Genomic DNA, 14,817 nt, shown 5'->3' on the forward strand with positions numbered 1-14,817 from the left:
GATGCCAGCCTGGTGGCTCCTCTGTCGGCTGAGGGGGCCATGGTCTGCTGGACTACCGGGCTGTCCTGTATCTTCCTTTGGATAGGTCCCATCTTTTTGTGGGCTGACAAGCATGCTGTTATATTGCAGCACAGGCCTGCTTCAACGTCCTGTGATTTTCCTCTGGTGGAAATGCAGTGACTGGCGGTTTTCCCTGGCTCCTCGTCTCTATCTTCTTGGAGGTGTATGGGACCGGTGGGGTGCAGCTTCCTGGGCTCTGGGCTCCTTCCAGGGGGGGTTATCAGTTGCCTTTCCTGTCTCCACCTGTCCAGGTTTGCATGGTTAGGACTTTGATACCCAGCTCACGGACCAAGTAGTTGGCCATGCGATCCGTTCTCTCCAAATTGTTGTTCTGGGTTACCATCTTGCCCGTTCCTCTCCCTGTTGGAGGTCAAGTTTTCTACTCGTGGGTATTCCTGGTCCCTATGCCTTCTAGGATGTGTCACCTGCTTATGTGTCTCGGGCCCTGCACTGCTTCGTCCGGGCGGAAAGCTTCAACGTGGAGGCTTTGCAGAACGTACTTTGGATGTTATGCAGGGGGGATTGGGTGAAATCACAGTGTTTTCGGTTCGGAGCGCTCCCGTCCGGGGTGCGATCAGCTCCCGGAGTGTTCTTCATGCTGGTGACTCCCCAGGTGGTGCATTTGCATCTGCAGGGAGTGCAGTTTTTTTCCCTACCTGGGCGATTGGTTGGTCGAGGAGTTCTGTCGGCAGGCTGTCCTGCCTCATCTCCCTTTACTCTGCCAGGCATTGCGGGACTGGGGTTTGATAGTGAACTGGCAGAAGTCTCAGCTGGAGCCTTCTCAGGATCTAGTTTTCATTGGGGCACTGGTTTGCCCCGGGATGGAGAGGGTGTTCCTGTCCCTAGAGAGGGTCTGTCGCTTGCTGGCTGTTCTGTGCAGGGTTCTCAGAAGGCAGTATGTCTCGGCTCGCCTGTTTCTGAAGTTATGGGGCACGTGTCGTCTTGCGTGTTTTCTAGTTCCTTGGGCCCATCTTCAGTTACGTCCCCTGGTGTTTTATCCTCTCTTCCACTGGCTCCCGACATCTCTGCTTTCGAAGCTTTGATTTCAGTGTCCCCAGCGCTGCGGGTCTCCCTGCTATGGTGGCTGGGGGTTCCAAATCTACAGACTGAGGTATCCATGGTTCTTCCTCCTGTGGCCTCTCTTACTACCAACGCCAGCGGAATGGATTGGGGGGTCTACATTGGGGGTCCTCTCAGCTCAAGGTTTGAGAGATCTGGGGAGAGCCGTCGATCATCCAATTGGCGAGAGTTGTGTGCCATTCTCCGAGCTCTGGTGTACTTCGAGGGGTTGCTGGACGGTCAGGCCGTTTTGGTCCGAACGGACACTACAATGGCCTTGGCATATGTCAACCGCCAAAGGGGATCCGGCGGCTACTTGAATGCTCTGGCAGCTTTGATAGGCACCTGGGGAGAATTGCATCTGGTGTCTCTGGTGGCCTCACATATCAGGGGGGTGGACAATGTTCGAGCAGATCTTCTCAGATGCCGGTTTCACTCCTCTGCGGAACTGGTCCTGTCAGCCCAGGTCTTTGCGGAGATCTGTGTCAGATTCAGGACCCCTGTTCTAGACCTGTTTGCACCCCCAGCCTCAGCAAAAGCTCCCTTCTTCTGCTCTCGGTTTCAGGCCGAGGGGAGTTTGTGGTGTGGATGCCCTCTCTGTACAGTGGCCTTGGGGTTTCCTTTATGCCTTTCCGCCTATTCCCCTTCTGCCCCGGGTGGTTCAGCGCATCAGAGTGTCCAGGGTAACTGTGTTGTTGTTAGCTCCATTCTGGTCCCGCCAGAGTTGGTTCCCCTCTCTGTTGGAGCTTCGGTCCCAGGAACCTCGGCTGGGGATCTGCTGTTGGAAATCCTCCGGATGCAATGGGCAGTGTGGCTATTGCACGGTCTAGGCTGATATCTCAGGGGTTCTCAGGTCCGTAGTCGAGTCCATAATGATTGCTCTTAGACCCTTCACTCTGAAGGCATACAGCAGGCATTGGGGACATTTCCGAGACTGGTATGGGCGGGTCTGGGATCCCTACCCTGCGTTCTGGCCTCCCTGCTATCCTTCAATTCCTCCAGGAGGGGTTTTGACAAGGGCCTGGCGGTTTTTCCATGCTTCGCTCTCAGTGGGCCTCCACTAAATTCCTTTTGGGGGACTCTGATGATCACTTGGGTGGGGAGGTGTTGGTGGAGAAGTTGCTCCGGGGTTTTTCTTCTTCCCGTCCTTGTACTTATAAAGGGCTTTCCCCTTGGGATCTCCCTCTTGTCTTATGATTCATTCAAGGGCCTACTTTTGAACCCATTTCTGAGATTGATATCAAACATCTTACACTGAAATCTGCCTTTCTTATTGCCATCACTTCTGCCGGTAGGCTTGGGGAGATTGGGGGTATTTGGCTCTGATAGCCTTCTGATTGCTTTTGGTCCGGCTGGGGCTGGGCGTAAGGCATCTGTGGTTTCCATTTGCCGGTGGTTCTGTGTTGTGGTCTCCATGGCCAGGGGTTTGGCGGCTTCCTGGACCGATGCAAGGAGGGTTTCTCTGAAAAAGATTTGTATGGCTGCCGCCTGGGCTGGTCTAAGCACTTTTATCAACCGCTATGGGTTGAGTTTCTCCCACTCTGGGGTTGGTTCCTTCAGGGTTGGAGTTTTGTCTGTGGGGATGTAAATTAAGAGTTATTGTGGGTGTGTGTTTTGCTGCACTGTTTTTGGCTGCTTTGGTATACCTCATGAGGTAAATACTGGGACAAGGAAGAGTGGACGTGGAGGTAATGCTCTGATTATTTACTGGTAATCTTCATCACTCATGTTCCTACTGTTCCTCGTCACAGTACTGACGACCCTCCTCACCCTCCCTGCTGGGAAGGTCCCAAGCTCCGGCTTGGTAATATGAAACTGAGTGACATGGATGTGGGGGAGCAGTTATAGGGATTTAAAGAAAGAGAAGAAGGTCCTGTGTCGGAGGCAGGGGCCTCATGAGGTAAGTACTTGGACGAGGAAGAGTAGGACTAGGAGTAATGAAAATTACAAATAAGTAATCAGAGCAAGTGTAACACATACACATGCCTGTCCTTGGAGCCACTTTGTGTGCTCCATCTCCAGGACATGGAAAATAAGCCTCATATAATGGTGAACACTGGTCCTAGAATACCAGGCTTTACTACATTTGTCGTCACAGAAATATATGTCCCAGAATGTACGCTGCCTCCCACAGTGCAGATAACCAACATTGGAGTACTTATTACAGAATACACGGCAGTTCACTTCATAAATATGCCTCAGCAATACTATAAGACGACCTCCCGCACAATATGTGCCTTACAGGGACAACATGCTAAAAGGAATACCCTGATTCACTTAATTCAGAAGCCCCCACCAACATGTATGGCTCAGTATGGGACAGAACGCCCCCTCCTCCCCCCAACCTTGATTTTAGTCAGGCAATAGAGCCTGACCCTCTCCTGAAGTCTTAACGGAGCATTTCAAAGCACACTTCTTCTGATAGAGCTAGGAACAGCCCAAGGATTTACAGGCTGTTCTGAATATATCACATCTCAGCAACAGCCAGCGAACCTGCTGAGCTACCTTTGCAGCTTTCTACTTTAGGATTGGCCACTCAACTTTCAAGGAATTCAACCTGGGATGCGGGTTCCTAATACTGCTCAAAAGCACTGCATTGCCCAGAATTCACTCTGCCTTGCTCAGTAGACATATCCCCTATGACTACATGTCCCACAATTTACCTGGCAGTATAGAGGAGAGGGGCAACTCCAAAAATGACATGATATCTTTTAGGCATTTCAGATAACTTTTCATATTTTGTCCTAATACAGCTCTGGCTGACTTCAGCCATACCTCAAAAGCATAGAAAGAAAGGGACCAGTCAGCCCTAGGCGACAGCAGCTGTCAGGTAGAATGCAGGCAAACATAGAAAAAATAAAATAATGTGTATGTTGTTCAGACTGCTTTCTTCAGTACAAAATCAGTTTTAGGATAATGTTTCTGCTTGAAACTAAATGTCCCTCAAGCGCTAACAGCACTCTACATATATGGCATTCACTCCATCGTCATGTTGCATCCCAAAAACAAAAGCTGGCGCCAACAAGAGCATGAAAGCCCTTCCTGCAAATGTAGCATTGTGGCTCCAGGAGCAGGTACTGCAGGTATCAAATGAGCTGGTAAGGCATTTCGGGCAACCGTAGCCAGAATGAGATCATAACCAAAGTGGAAGGCTCTAATCCAGGTGCCAAGCCGGAGGCGGACCGAGAAAAGAAGAGCCAATAGTAGAGGGGCGGCGTCTGCATCAGCAGCAGGAATGGGTTCAGGTTCCAGTTCCCTTGCTATGCAGAGAAATCCAACACTAAGTCCGCAGCACCTCTTTAACCCCTCCCAAATGTAACTCCCAAATAAAGATCTGCATCCACCCCTAAGATCAAGATGGAGGGGGTTCTCAGCACAAAGCAGGGGCACTGGAAAATCAAAAAAGGGAATATCAGGAGAAGACTTTGCCAGGCAATGATTTGCTCAGAACATCCAAACTATATCTACATCTGCTGCTAATGCTGCCCAAGTGGGAACTCCACTTGCGTAGACTTCTGTAACTGTCCGGTGCATACAGCCTCCATCTTGCAAAGGGAGATCTGAGAGTAACCCGTTATGCCTAACCTCCCCATCTATTGAAATACCGGCAATCTGCCTCAGTTACTCTGAAAGAGGACCTATAAAGGGATGCCGTAGTCTCTAATCTCTTAACACTGGTGGGTGTTGTGACAGAATAGAATCTTGTGTGGGCAGGATAGTCCAAGGTTTGTTTGATTTGTAATAAATCAAATGATGTGGGAGAAATCTGTAACTGAAAGGGAGGACTGCTAATCAGATGCCCCGTTCACAATTGTCAATGCCAAAATTAAACTGCATTCATGTGCTTTGCTGAGAGAGTCTCCTAACACCCCCAACATCATCCCTTTGGTGGTGCCAGGGCAAATACAAAGGTCACATGTACATTCATAAAAGCTTCTGGAACACAAAGTTCCAACAGGCAGAGGTGACTTTTTAAATGTCTGCAGCTCTGATTCAAATGATAGTTATGTATCCTAGTTAGCCTGTTGGCATTTTAAACTGTAAATATAAGCAATGCCTGATTATGGCATGGTGGCTGCTAGAGTCACACAATTATACAGCCACAGCAATTTGATACAATATTAGTGACAGCTTGGTGAGCAGTGCTCAGCTATGATAGGAATGTGTTTTAGCTGTTTGACCTGGGTGTCTTAACAACGGCCATGTGGGACAATAGCCAGGAATCTGCCTTTTGATCCCCCAGAGGAAGGCCAGCACCTTCATCCAAGGGCACATGAACCATCCCCATGATGTCCCCTGGGAATCGCTGCTTCAAAGTCAGCACTGACATAACAAGGATACTGTCACACCAGGGTGCTGACCATTGGGGTCCCTTTGAAGTCAGAAGACATTGGAAGGGGTGGATTTAGAGTTGCCTAGAATAGAGGGTATGCAAGGAGAGGGGTTCCACTATTTTGGTTTCTGCTGGGGCTCTCGAAAATTCCATTTCCTCTCCACATCCTGCAGACAAAAGCACTCTGGGTATGATATCAGAAGGCAAAGCATACTTCATACAGCAGCCTGGATTGGACCCCTGACAGCAGGTTTGCTTTGGAACAATCCCGTGTAACATTTTGCATTTTTTCCACAGAGGAACTCCTCCCCTTAACAGATTGATCTTTGGACCTCAGGGGAAGAAGCAGGATTTAGTGGACCTCTGTATTATAGGCAAAGGCAAACGTCATCCAAGGCACAGTCAAGCTCTGCTGGCTAACCATCATCACAGAACAGGGGGATGACACTGCTGAAGACCAAGGCCTCTCTGCTCCCTGTGCGTGGGAACAGGGATCGTGTTCACTAAAGGTGAAGGACACCCCTTAGGTTCCAGACAACTTCCTGGATTGGACGCACAGAGCTAAGGACTAACCATATCACTGGAGAACCTGCATTGGGCTTCCCAGCAACCAAGAAGTTCAGAAGCTGCTTTGATCCTGTTTGATCACCTCAAGACTATTTTAAGCTGGCTCCAACATGCTTGACTGACGTCAGGCCCCTACAGGATTCACGGTGCTGCTTTTGGCCCTCCATGAACTTCAAACTGCTTACCTGCTTCTTCGAGCTGTCTTTAGGCAGATTTGTTTCAGAGAAGTGCATTGCCACTGTGACTCGACTGTCAGCTTCTTGCTGTGGAAGCATCCGACTCACTGCATCCTGAGTGCCGATTCGACCCAACAGAAACATTATCTCAACCCAACTTGACACACTGACTTAACACACTGGATACCATTGACTCACTGTCTTGCACACTGACTCGACTCAGTGGAAGGATAGTTCTGAACCGATTGACCACCAACTCGAACTGTTGGGACCTATTGACTTGCATCATCGCAAGTGCCAACTTGATCCACAGGGAGCCCCATCTCAAAGTCAGCTCATCACCATCTCACCACTGGATCAACATGACTTGACAGTCTCAACACCAGTACAACTGCAGAAAGGCACATAGAAGCTCAGCTTAACTCTTTCGAGCACCCAAAAACAAGAACTCAAGCTAATTTGAAGGGGCCCTGTCACCTGCTCCACCTTGACGGGTCATAGTGACCTTTAAGACCCTTTAAGACCCCTTATTGCCTTTTAAAGGCATATTTTTGAACATTGACAGTGCTGCTGAAATCTCTTGCCTGAACAGCCCTGCTCATCACCCCGAGTGCCCTTTCACGTCAAAGTCTGCATTATTTGTATTTTTCTTACAGTGGCGGGTGTTTTATATTTTAATTAGTTTGAACTTTTAATTGGTTGTGTGCATGGATTGCTTTAATTAATGTCCCTAGTTTTATAGAATCTTGATTGGACATTCTTTTATTTTAGTACCACCATAATATGTTTTATTGCAATTGTATCAGCTCACATCCCTTCTGAAAATACAGCCTGCCTCCGGCTGACGCTACCAGAAGAGGAGAAGCAGGTATACCTGTCGGGCTGTGCCTGTTTAACCTTTATGATTGGAATCACTGCAGGTTTAGTAGCATTGAGGGACTGAATAGGCAATTTAGCCACTACTCATCCCTGTACTCGGCATATCAGTAGTCATTTTGGCAAAGGTGTATAAATCCTTTCTGAAAACCGGGTACACGGTGCATGAACGGGGCCACGACCGATTACTATGAGCAAGGGAATTTAAATGTGAAGGAAATGATCAGGCCCACTCTAAAAAGCAAAATCCATGACAACTCATAGGCAATGATAGACAACAAATCTTATCCCATAATGATTGAATTCTCCCCCTCAACTTCGAAAATGTCAATAAAAAGATCAAAACGACTGGACATGGACCAAACCACCAGAACAGCTACTGAAGCAAAACTCAGAATTGTGAAGCGAAAGGGTGAATAAAAAAAATAAAAAATAAACTGAACATTAACTAATGTCACAAAACTATGTTGGCTCCAGTGCAAGCGCTCCTTAATCAGACCATATCAATCAGAAATAGAAATTATTTAATAATTTAATGACTATATGTTATTACTTCACACAGTATCTCTGGTTTAAATGTGCACTGCAATCAATTATTTGCAAGTTGTTTATATTACATTTCAAACATCCTGTTATATACACATAGTTAAGGAAAGATACATTGTTGTGTATGTTTCAAAAGACCAGTTGTGCATATATATAGATACAGTGTTGTGTCTGTTGAAAGAGGCCGGATACATGGCTATGGGTTTTGCCCACTGGCCTTTATCAAGGCTTAATATCTGTAATGGAAATGCACTTCGAGACAAATGTTAATGATTAGATCGTGGTTGGGTGAGTATAAATGGTAGTCCCTCTTATCTTATTTTATGGTAGAAAATCCTGTCAATTTAAATTTTCATATTGGCATATTATAGTTGTAGCGAATGGTTTCCCAGATGAACATTCGCTCCTCTCTTGTGAGCAGTGGTCAGTGGTGGCAGGTGAATATCTTTAGTGGATGGCCATTGACTTCTCCCAGTGCGAAGCCACCAAGCATAGCGAGGGAGCCCAAGTAATGTAGGAGGTATAGGTGGTGCTCGCTCTGAGAACATGTTTAAAGTAATGTTTTGAAATGGTCCATTATATGGCCAGACTCTTGAGAAAAATTGGGTAAAAAGCCAAGCAATTTCCTATTCTCTAGAATAATACATGAAAAACAATTGAGTAGATACTATTTAATCAACACTATTTGGGAATTATTTTACATTTTCATGATGCACGTGTTGGCAACATATGCAAGCATTGCCACGGGAATCACTCTCAAAAACAGAAATAATGCTCTCACCTGCAGGATTCGACAGAGGGAACCCACAACTGAACTGGCTGACCGGCATGGGAATGCAACCAGAGTCTACCGACATAGTAAATAACAAAGGAATACTCATGGACAACAGACTATCCCTGGAGCCATGAGTCAACGCAATCGCCAAATAAATACTTCTTCCTCCTACGACTGCTCAGAGAATTACTCCCCTACCTTTCCTTTGCTCACAGAACCTTCACAATCCTATGCCTGATACTCACAAGAATTGACTAAGCAAACAGCCTCTACCCAGGGATGCCGGAATGACTCACCAAGAAACTCCAAACGGTGCAAAATACTGCAGCTAGGATTCTATTAAGACTAAACAGAAGAGACCACATCAGTCCAGCACTGAAAAGCCTACAATGGTTACCAGTAAAAATGCACATCAAATTCAAAGCACTCTGCATCGCCCACAAAGCCTTGAACAGACAAGGAACTACATTTCTCCAAGACAAGATTTGCCGAAATGGCCCAGGAAGGGACCTTAGATCCAGCAACAACCTACAAATAGAGGCAAATCATTTTGGAAAAAGAAACTTGTTTGGGACAGCTTTCTCATGTCTAATTGCTAACATCTGGAACACCATGCCCAAAGAAATTAGAACCACAGAAGACCACATCACCTTCAGGAAAGAGCTAAAAACTTGGCTATTCAACAGACAATGACAACCTTGAAGGACACCAGCAACAATACCACCACAGACAACTAGAGTGGAGACGAGATGGGCTAAAGAACCACAACCACGAACTGGGTTAGGTACAGTTAAGTGGCAACCAAAGAGTTGTTCCAACAAAACAAGCGACTTAGTAACCCATTCTCCCCTTCCTGCTCCTCCAACATAACTGACACCATACCAGAACTTGGGATAGCCACACTACACATAAACAAACCAAGAATCAATTCTATGTTCACACCCAGCATCTCCAGATGCTGAAGCACATCTAGAATGAACCACCCACATAGTGCATAAAACCATAAACAATGCAACTACACACCAAGACACCATACAATTTTAGAGCTACGGCCACCCATTACTTTAGATCCCTTATGGATAATATCTAACCACTGCGCACAACCAAACACACCACAACCCACAAAACACACTAACACTAACACAAAACACTGCCACACACCGGAGGCACTGAATCTTACCCATACAGTTACAACACACAAGGCCTCCCACACAAACTCCCACATGCATAACAACAGTCACAGACGCCAGTTCCTCTTGGTTCTGAACCTATCCTCCCAGCCTATCCTCACTAACCTCCCCACACCTTTCCCTTGCACAGCCACGCAAGCGCCTGGAGACTGCCCCTGGGTGGTAGCGGTGTGCAGTATAAATCAACATAACATAACATTTGTGGACCTGATAAGGGAGACAATGCAGTCTAAGCCTGAGGCAATCAATACCTACGGGGAAGAGGCAGCCTCACTGAAGCCCCACTGAAGTCTGCAGAGGCTTGATTTATCAATAGGACGCCTTCTAATGTATCAAGAAAAACAAAAAAAAGCCCTCTGTATATGCACACACACACTCATTAGTATATATTCACGCAAATAGCCTTCTAGTTCGAGAAACATTTAGTTTTGCTGATGTTAATTTAGCTGCTAATTGTTGACAGAAATTGTGAAACAGATGACAGGTACAGACTGCGAGAGTTTCCACCCAGAAAAGTGAGAACATAGGTTTTGCAGTTGAAGTGCCGTGTTAATAGCAAATGCTAAACTCCCTCCTTATATGTATTACACACATTAAAACTCTACAAAAACTAACCAAATAAAGGAGTGGGGCAGGTATTACAGGCGTACTTTCTTTTTTTTTGTTATTATTTAAAGAATGTATCAGCTGCCACCCTTCCTGCATGCAGTAACGGCATCCAGGCTTTTCAACCCTTCCAGTTGAAATGGGCCCAATACTTAGGGGGGACCCCTGCAGCTGCCCCCAATTTGCCCGTTAGCAGCCCTATGCGACTGCAAGATACTCCTTTCATTCAGGACTTTAAACGTGCGTTTTGCAGTGCACATGTTACAGGCTGCATTTGCTAAAGCCCTTCAGGGGCCATCACATCGATAGGTATCCAGCAACGCTTTAATCACCTAGTTGCCTTTTTACTCCGCTTTTGTTTACATTAGGCCCTTGATGAAAAAGACTGATAAATTGCTTTTCAGAGGACATTTGATGTTTCAGCTCTCTGCTGGCTGGCCATTTTATGATAATCTGCAGCTATCAAAATCTGGCCCCTGAGCCCAAGCCCTCCCCTCCTTTACCATGACCAGCACAATTTTGCCATACCCCCTTTTCAGAGGCCCTACATATTTTCATATCGCACTTTAATGCACTGCCCAGCCCCCCCATCGATCAATGACATGTCTTCAGCTGGCCCTCTGCGCGCACGCGTGCGCGTGTGCACACACTGATACTTGCATAAAGGGACGGTGTCAGGGCCTTTCAATCGTTTCAAATGAAAGGGGCCTTGAGTCTCAGTGGCGCCCCTGAAACTGCTCCCATGTTGTCAGTCAGCAGTTGTATAATACCGAAATGGATTCCTTTTTTTAATATTATGTTTGTTATGGGACTTTAAATGTGCACTTTGCAGTGCTCGCGTTGCAAGCTTCATTTATTGGAGCACATCATTGCTGGAGCCCTTCAGGCCATCACTTGGATGTGACGACCTGAAGGGCTCCAACAAATGAGGTTTGTAACACGAGCTATGCAAAGCACATATTTAAAATAAATAAATAAATAAATAAAACGAGCATGTTATAAATGACCTGCCCTTCCACAATGAAACTAGCGCCTAGATACCTACAGGTTATGTGCGCTGCAAATAAATGCAAATACAAATACAAAGCAAACAAAAACACCCAGCGTTAATAGCCACCGACTATCACGAGACGGCCAGTCAGCAGGGAGCTGAAATACTAACTGTCCACTGAAAGGCTATACATTCTTCTTTGTCAGCAAGAGGCTGATGTGGAGGAACCGGTGTCAATGGGCATTAAGTGTTTCAGCTCCCTGCTGGTTTACCATCTCGTGATAAGTGGCGGTTACTAAACCCTAGCTGGATTTGTTTCCATCAATGGCACAGCGTCCATTGAGCAGACCGGGTTTTAGCCCTCCTCCCCTAAGAATTTTGTATTTTGTTGACTTGACCTGGCTGATCTACAGAGCTATGGCAGAACCAGACACAGATAATAAACAGTGCTTGGGGCTGCACTGTTAACAAAGGCCCGGGAATTATTATTGCAAAGCGTTTCATTGTTGGCACCTGAAGTCATATGCATACATTTTTAGGTATTTGAAATCGTGATGTGGGGTTCTTGCATGTCAGGGGGGTGATTGAAAGGGTAGGGGGGGACAGAGAGACAGCTCATTCTCACAGCAGTACTTAAGTGTGTGTTTCAGACACAGGGAGAGTTATCTGCTTGTAACATTTAAGCTGCACTGCAATTGTCTCAGAATATGTAAAGAAGATGGATGCATCCACACAAGTACGTTCGCCCCACCCCACAGTCTCTAAGACTGTTTTCTGCTCTGAGCAAAGGGGGGTGTCTCTAACGTTATCCCCCTTCCAAATGTATGTCTTGTTGCACACCTGGTGCACAGACTGTTTTCTGCTCTGAGCAAAGGAGGGTGTCTCTAACGTTATCCCCCTTCCAAATGTATGTCTTGTTGCACACCTGGTGCACAGACTGTTTTCTGCTCTGAGCAAAGGGGGGTGAGGGGTTACCAACCATCATTTTGAAATGGGCCCCCCACTTCTTCAGCCAGGGCTGCACCATGCATAAATTACATACGTGAAACATTACATACTTATACATGCATTATACATCTTACAAAACCCAGAAACATACACTGTCTGAAACATTCACAAACGATACAAACACTTTTTAAACGTGCACATCTGTCCATTCTGCTTTAACTGCACACAACGCTGCTACTGGCATTTCAGTCTGGCCCCAGGGTTGGAGAATGTCAGAGGCGCTCTTCTCCCATTGGCCGGTGCATGGGTGGGCTCGAGGGTGCACAGCAAGCTCCCCAAAAGGAAAGCAAGGCACAAGCTCCATGCAAAATGAAAACAAAACAAAAAAGGTGCCTTGACTTGGTCTTAGAGGTTTTCTTGGGGATTCTTGTATGGGCAACACGCCAGTGTGAGGAAGTAGGTGTGAAGTGAGGGAGATCAAAGAGAGTCCTGGTACAGAAGAGAACGTGTTACTCTGCAGCTTGGAATGTGCTTTCTAAATCCCAGACACACATCAGTGACTGAACCCCAATTACAAGCATTGACTCCATTGGCGTCTCTTAGTCCAATTCATTGAGCCTCATTACAAGTCCAGCGGTAACCTGCCGGTGCTACGCGCGGAGGTGGCCTGTTGTGTCTGTTTGGTCTGTTGGGGAAGCTGGGGAGGATTTAGGTATCCTATTTGGGTTTGGAAAGCTTTAGGCTGCAGAAATGTGCCCCTCCGAAATCTAGTCTACATCTGTTGGAACGCTGGGTTTGTAACAATCAACCGCATACGGGTAAGCCATGAGCGCAAAAAAACTGGTAAGAATAAGCAATATCCTGCCGTTGTGTCCGTGACCCAGATGTCAACAAGAATGAGTGTTGCGCGCGCAGCTGCAGTGTCTCTCTCAGGCACACCCTGTATAGATGAAGAGCTTCTAGATCAGAAAAGGACCTGTGGGTCACAAGCTGTTGATAAATATGTATAGCTGTCGGAAAGCTCTCAATCCTTGTTTGCCGAGGAAGGCAACACGGATGTTGCGATCCAAGATGCTGAGATAGTGTGCATTGTTGATAGAGATGAGAACGGGTTTCTTGTATGCTGATACTCCCCCGATTTACTGTACCGGGGAAATCTCTCTGTTACCGATATCGCAACATTTAGAGCAAAGTGGCGAGTGTAATGCTGAAAAAGAACCAAGACCACGAGTGTGCATCCAAACTGTGCTGCCGCGCGATGTTGGAATGAGCTGCAAACTCTGATGCTAAAAGAACTTAAAACACACTTGAGAAAGTTAAACGAATTGGTGATGGCATTTACCGCTTTACCTGAGATACTCAGAGAAATCAACGCTGAAACATGTGCTGAGGATGTAAAAAATGTGCAAGAGCCATTGAAGGATAGTGTGGCTATAATTGTTAATGCGCTGGCTTCGGATGCACGCTTGGAGAATGAAACTGGTTGCCCAACCTCTAGAGCTGGCTTGGAAATCATGCTTGAAGAAGTCATGAGTGGCCCAAGCGTTGGTATATCGAAGTCTGTTGGTGTAACACTTATAAGTGATGATGACAAATCCGAATTTGTTGAAAAAATATCCCCCAAAAAAAAGAACAAAATCAAGAAAAAAGCGGGCTAAATTTGCGAAGGCTGGTAATACATCTTCACGCAAATTCATGAGAACTGTAGATATTCGAGACGCTTGGTTTGAAAGATAAGATAATGTTAGCGATGGTAACGATAGTGTTACCAGCAGTGAAAGAGGCTTAGCCCCGATTGATTCCCCTAGCCAAATGGAAGCCCGCATTTCAGTTGAAACAAGCATTGCAACACAATCTCAATAGATTGAAGGCTCATCCATACTGTCAGAAGGACTGAAAAATAAAGAAACCTCAGCTAGGATAGATAGTAATCTGCGTGCATTGGAAAGAGGGGTCCAAGATATCTTAGATATCTTTAAAAATCCGGACGCTCCATCTAGACTCAATACGCCAATTGCTGCAGACTGTATAGACTCTATGGGTTTGAAGGAAGTAAATAAATCTAACGGTATGCATTCCAAAAAAAGTCATACAAATGGAAAGGCACTGGTGTGCGAGATGGAATCAGCAAGTGATCAACAGTTTGCGTAAAATGGTAAAAAATTGGCGGTCATACAGATGGCGCAAACTGGTAAAAGGCCTGGCGGGGATATAGATATATTGAGGGATGGCATTGAGGTGCAGAATAAAAATGTGGTTAAGGACACGCAATTAACCAGGGATGCTGTTAGTTCACTGATTGGGATATCTTGAATCAAAAACTGAATGATGCAAAACAGTTGTTACTCCGTATATCTGGAATGACACAAGGCAAAACAGATAGTGTGAATAGCACAAGCAGTCAGAGGGTAAACAGCAATGTATATCATGTGGTAAACACTAATGAGTATCCAGTCATTAGAACATTAAGTAGCATTGAAATGCAAAATGGTGGGAATGGGTATAATATATCACCTGATTATAATATCTGGGAAGAAGGCGCTAAAAGGATGGCTGTACAGAATCTCAGACGTCCAGTTTACTCAAAAGAGCCCAGTCTTGTGATATATTATGTGTTTGATGAAGGTGGTCCGAGGGCGTTAAATAGGCAATATCTATTAAACTTATCCAATGAAACTGCGGAATTGAGC

This window comes from Ambystoma mexicanum, chromosome 4q (assembly GCF_040938575.1).
Source record: "Ambystoma mexicanum isolate Mex_15411 chromosome 4q, UKY_AmexF1_1, whole genome shotgun sequence".
Classification (NCBI taxonomy): domain Eukaryota; kingdom Metazoa; phylum Chordata; class Amphibia; order Caudata; family Ambystomatidae; genus Ambystoma; species Ambystoma mexicanum.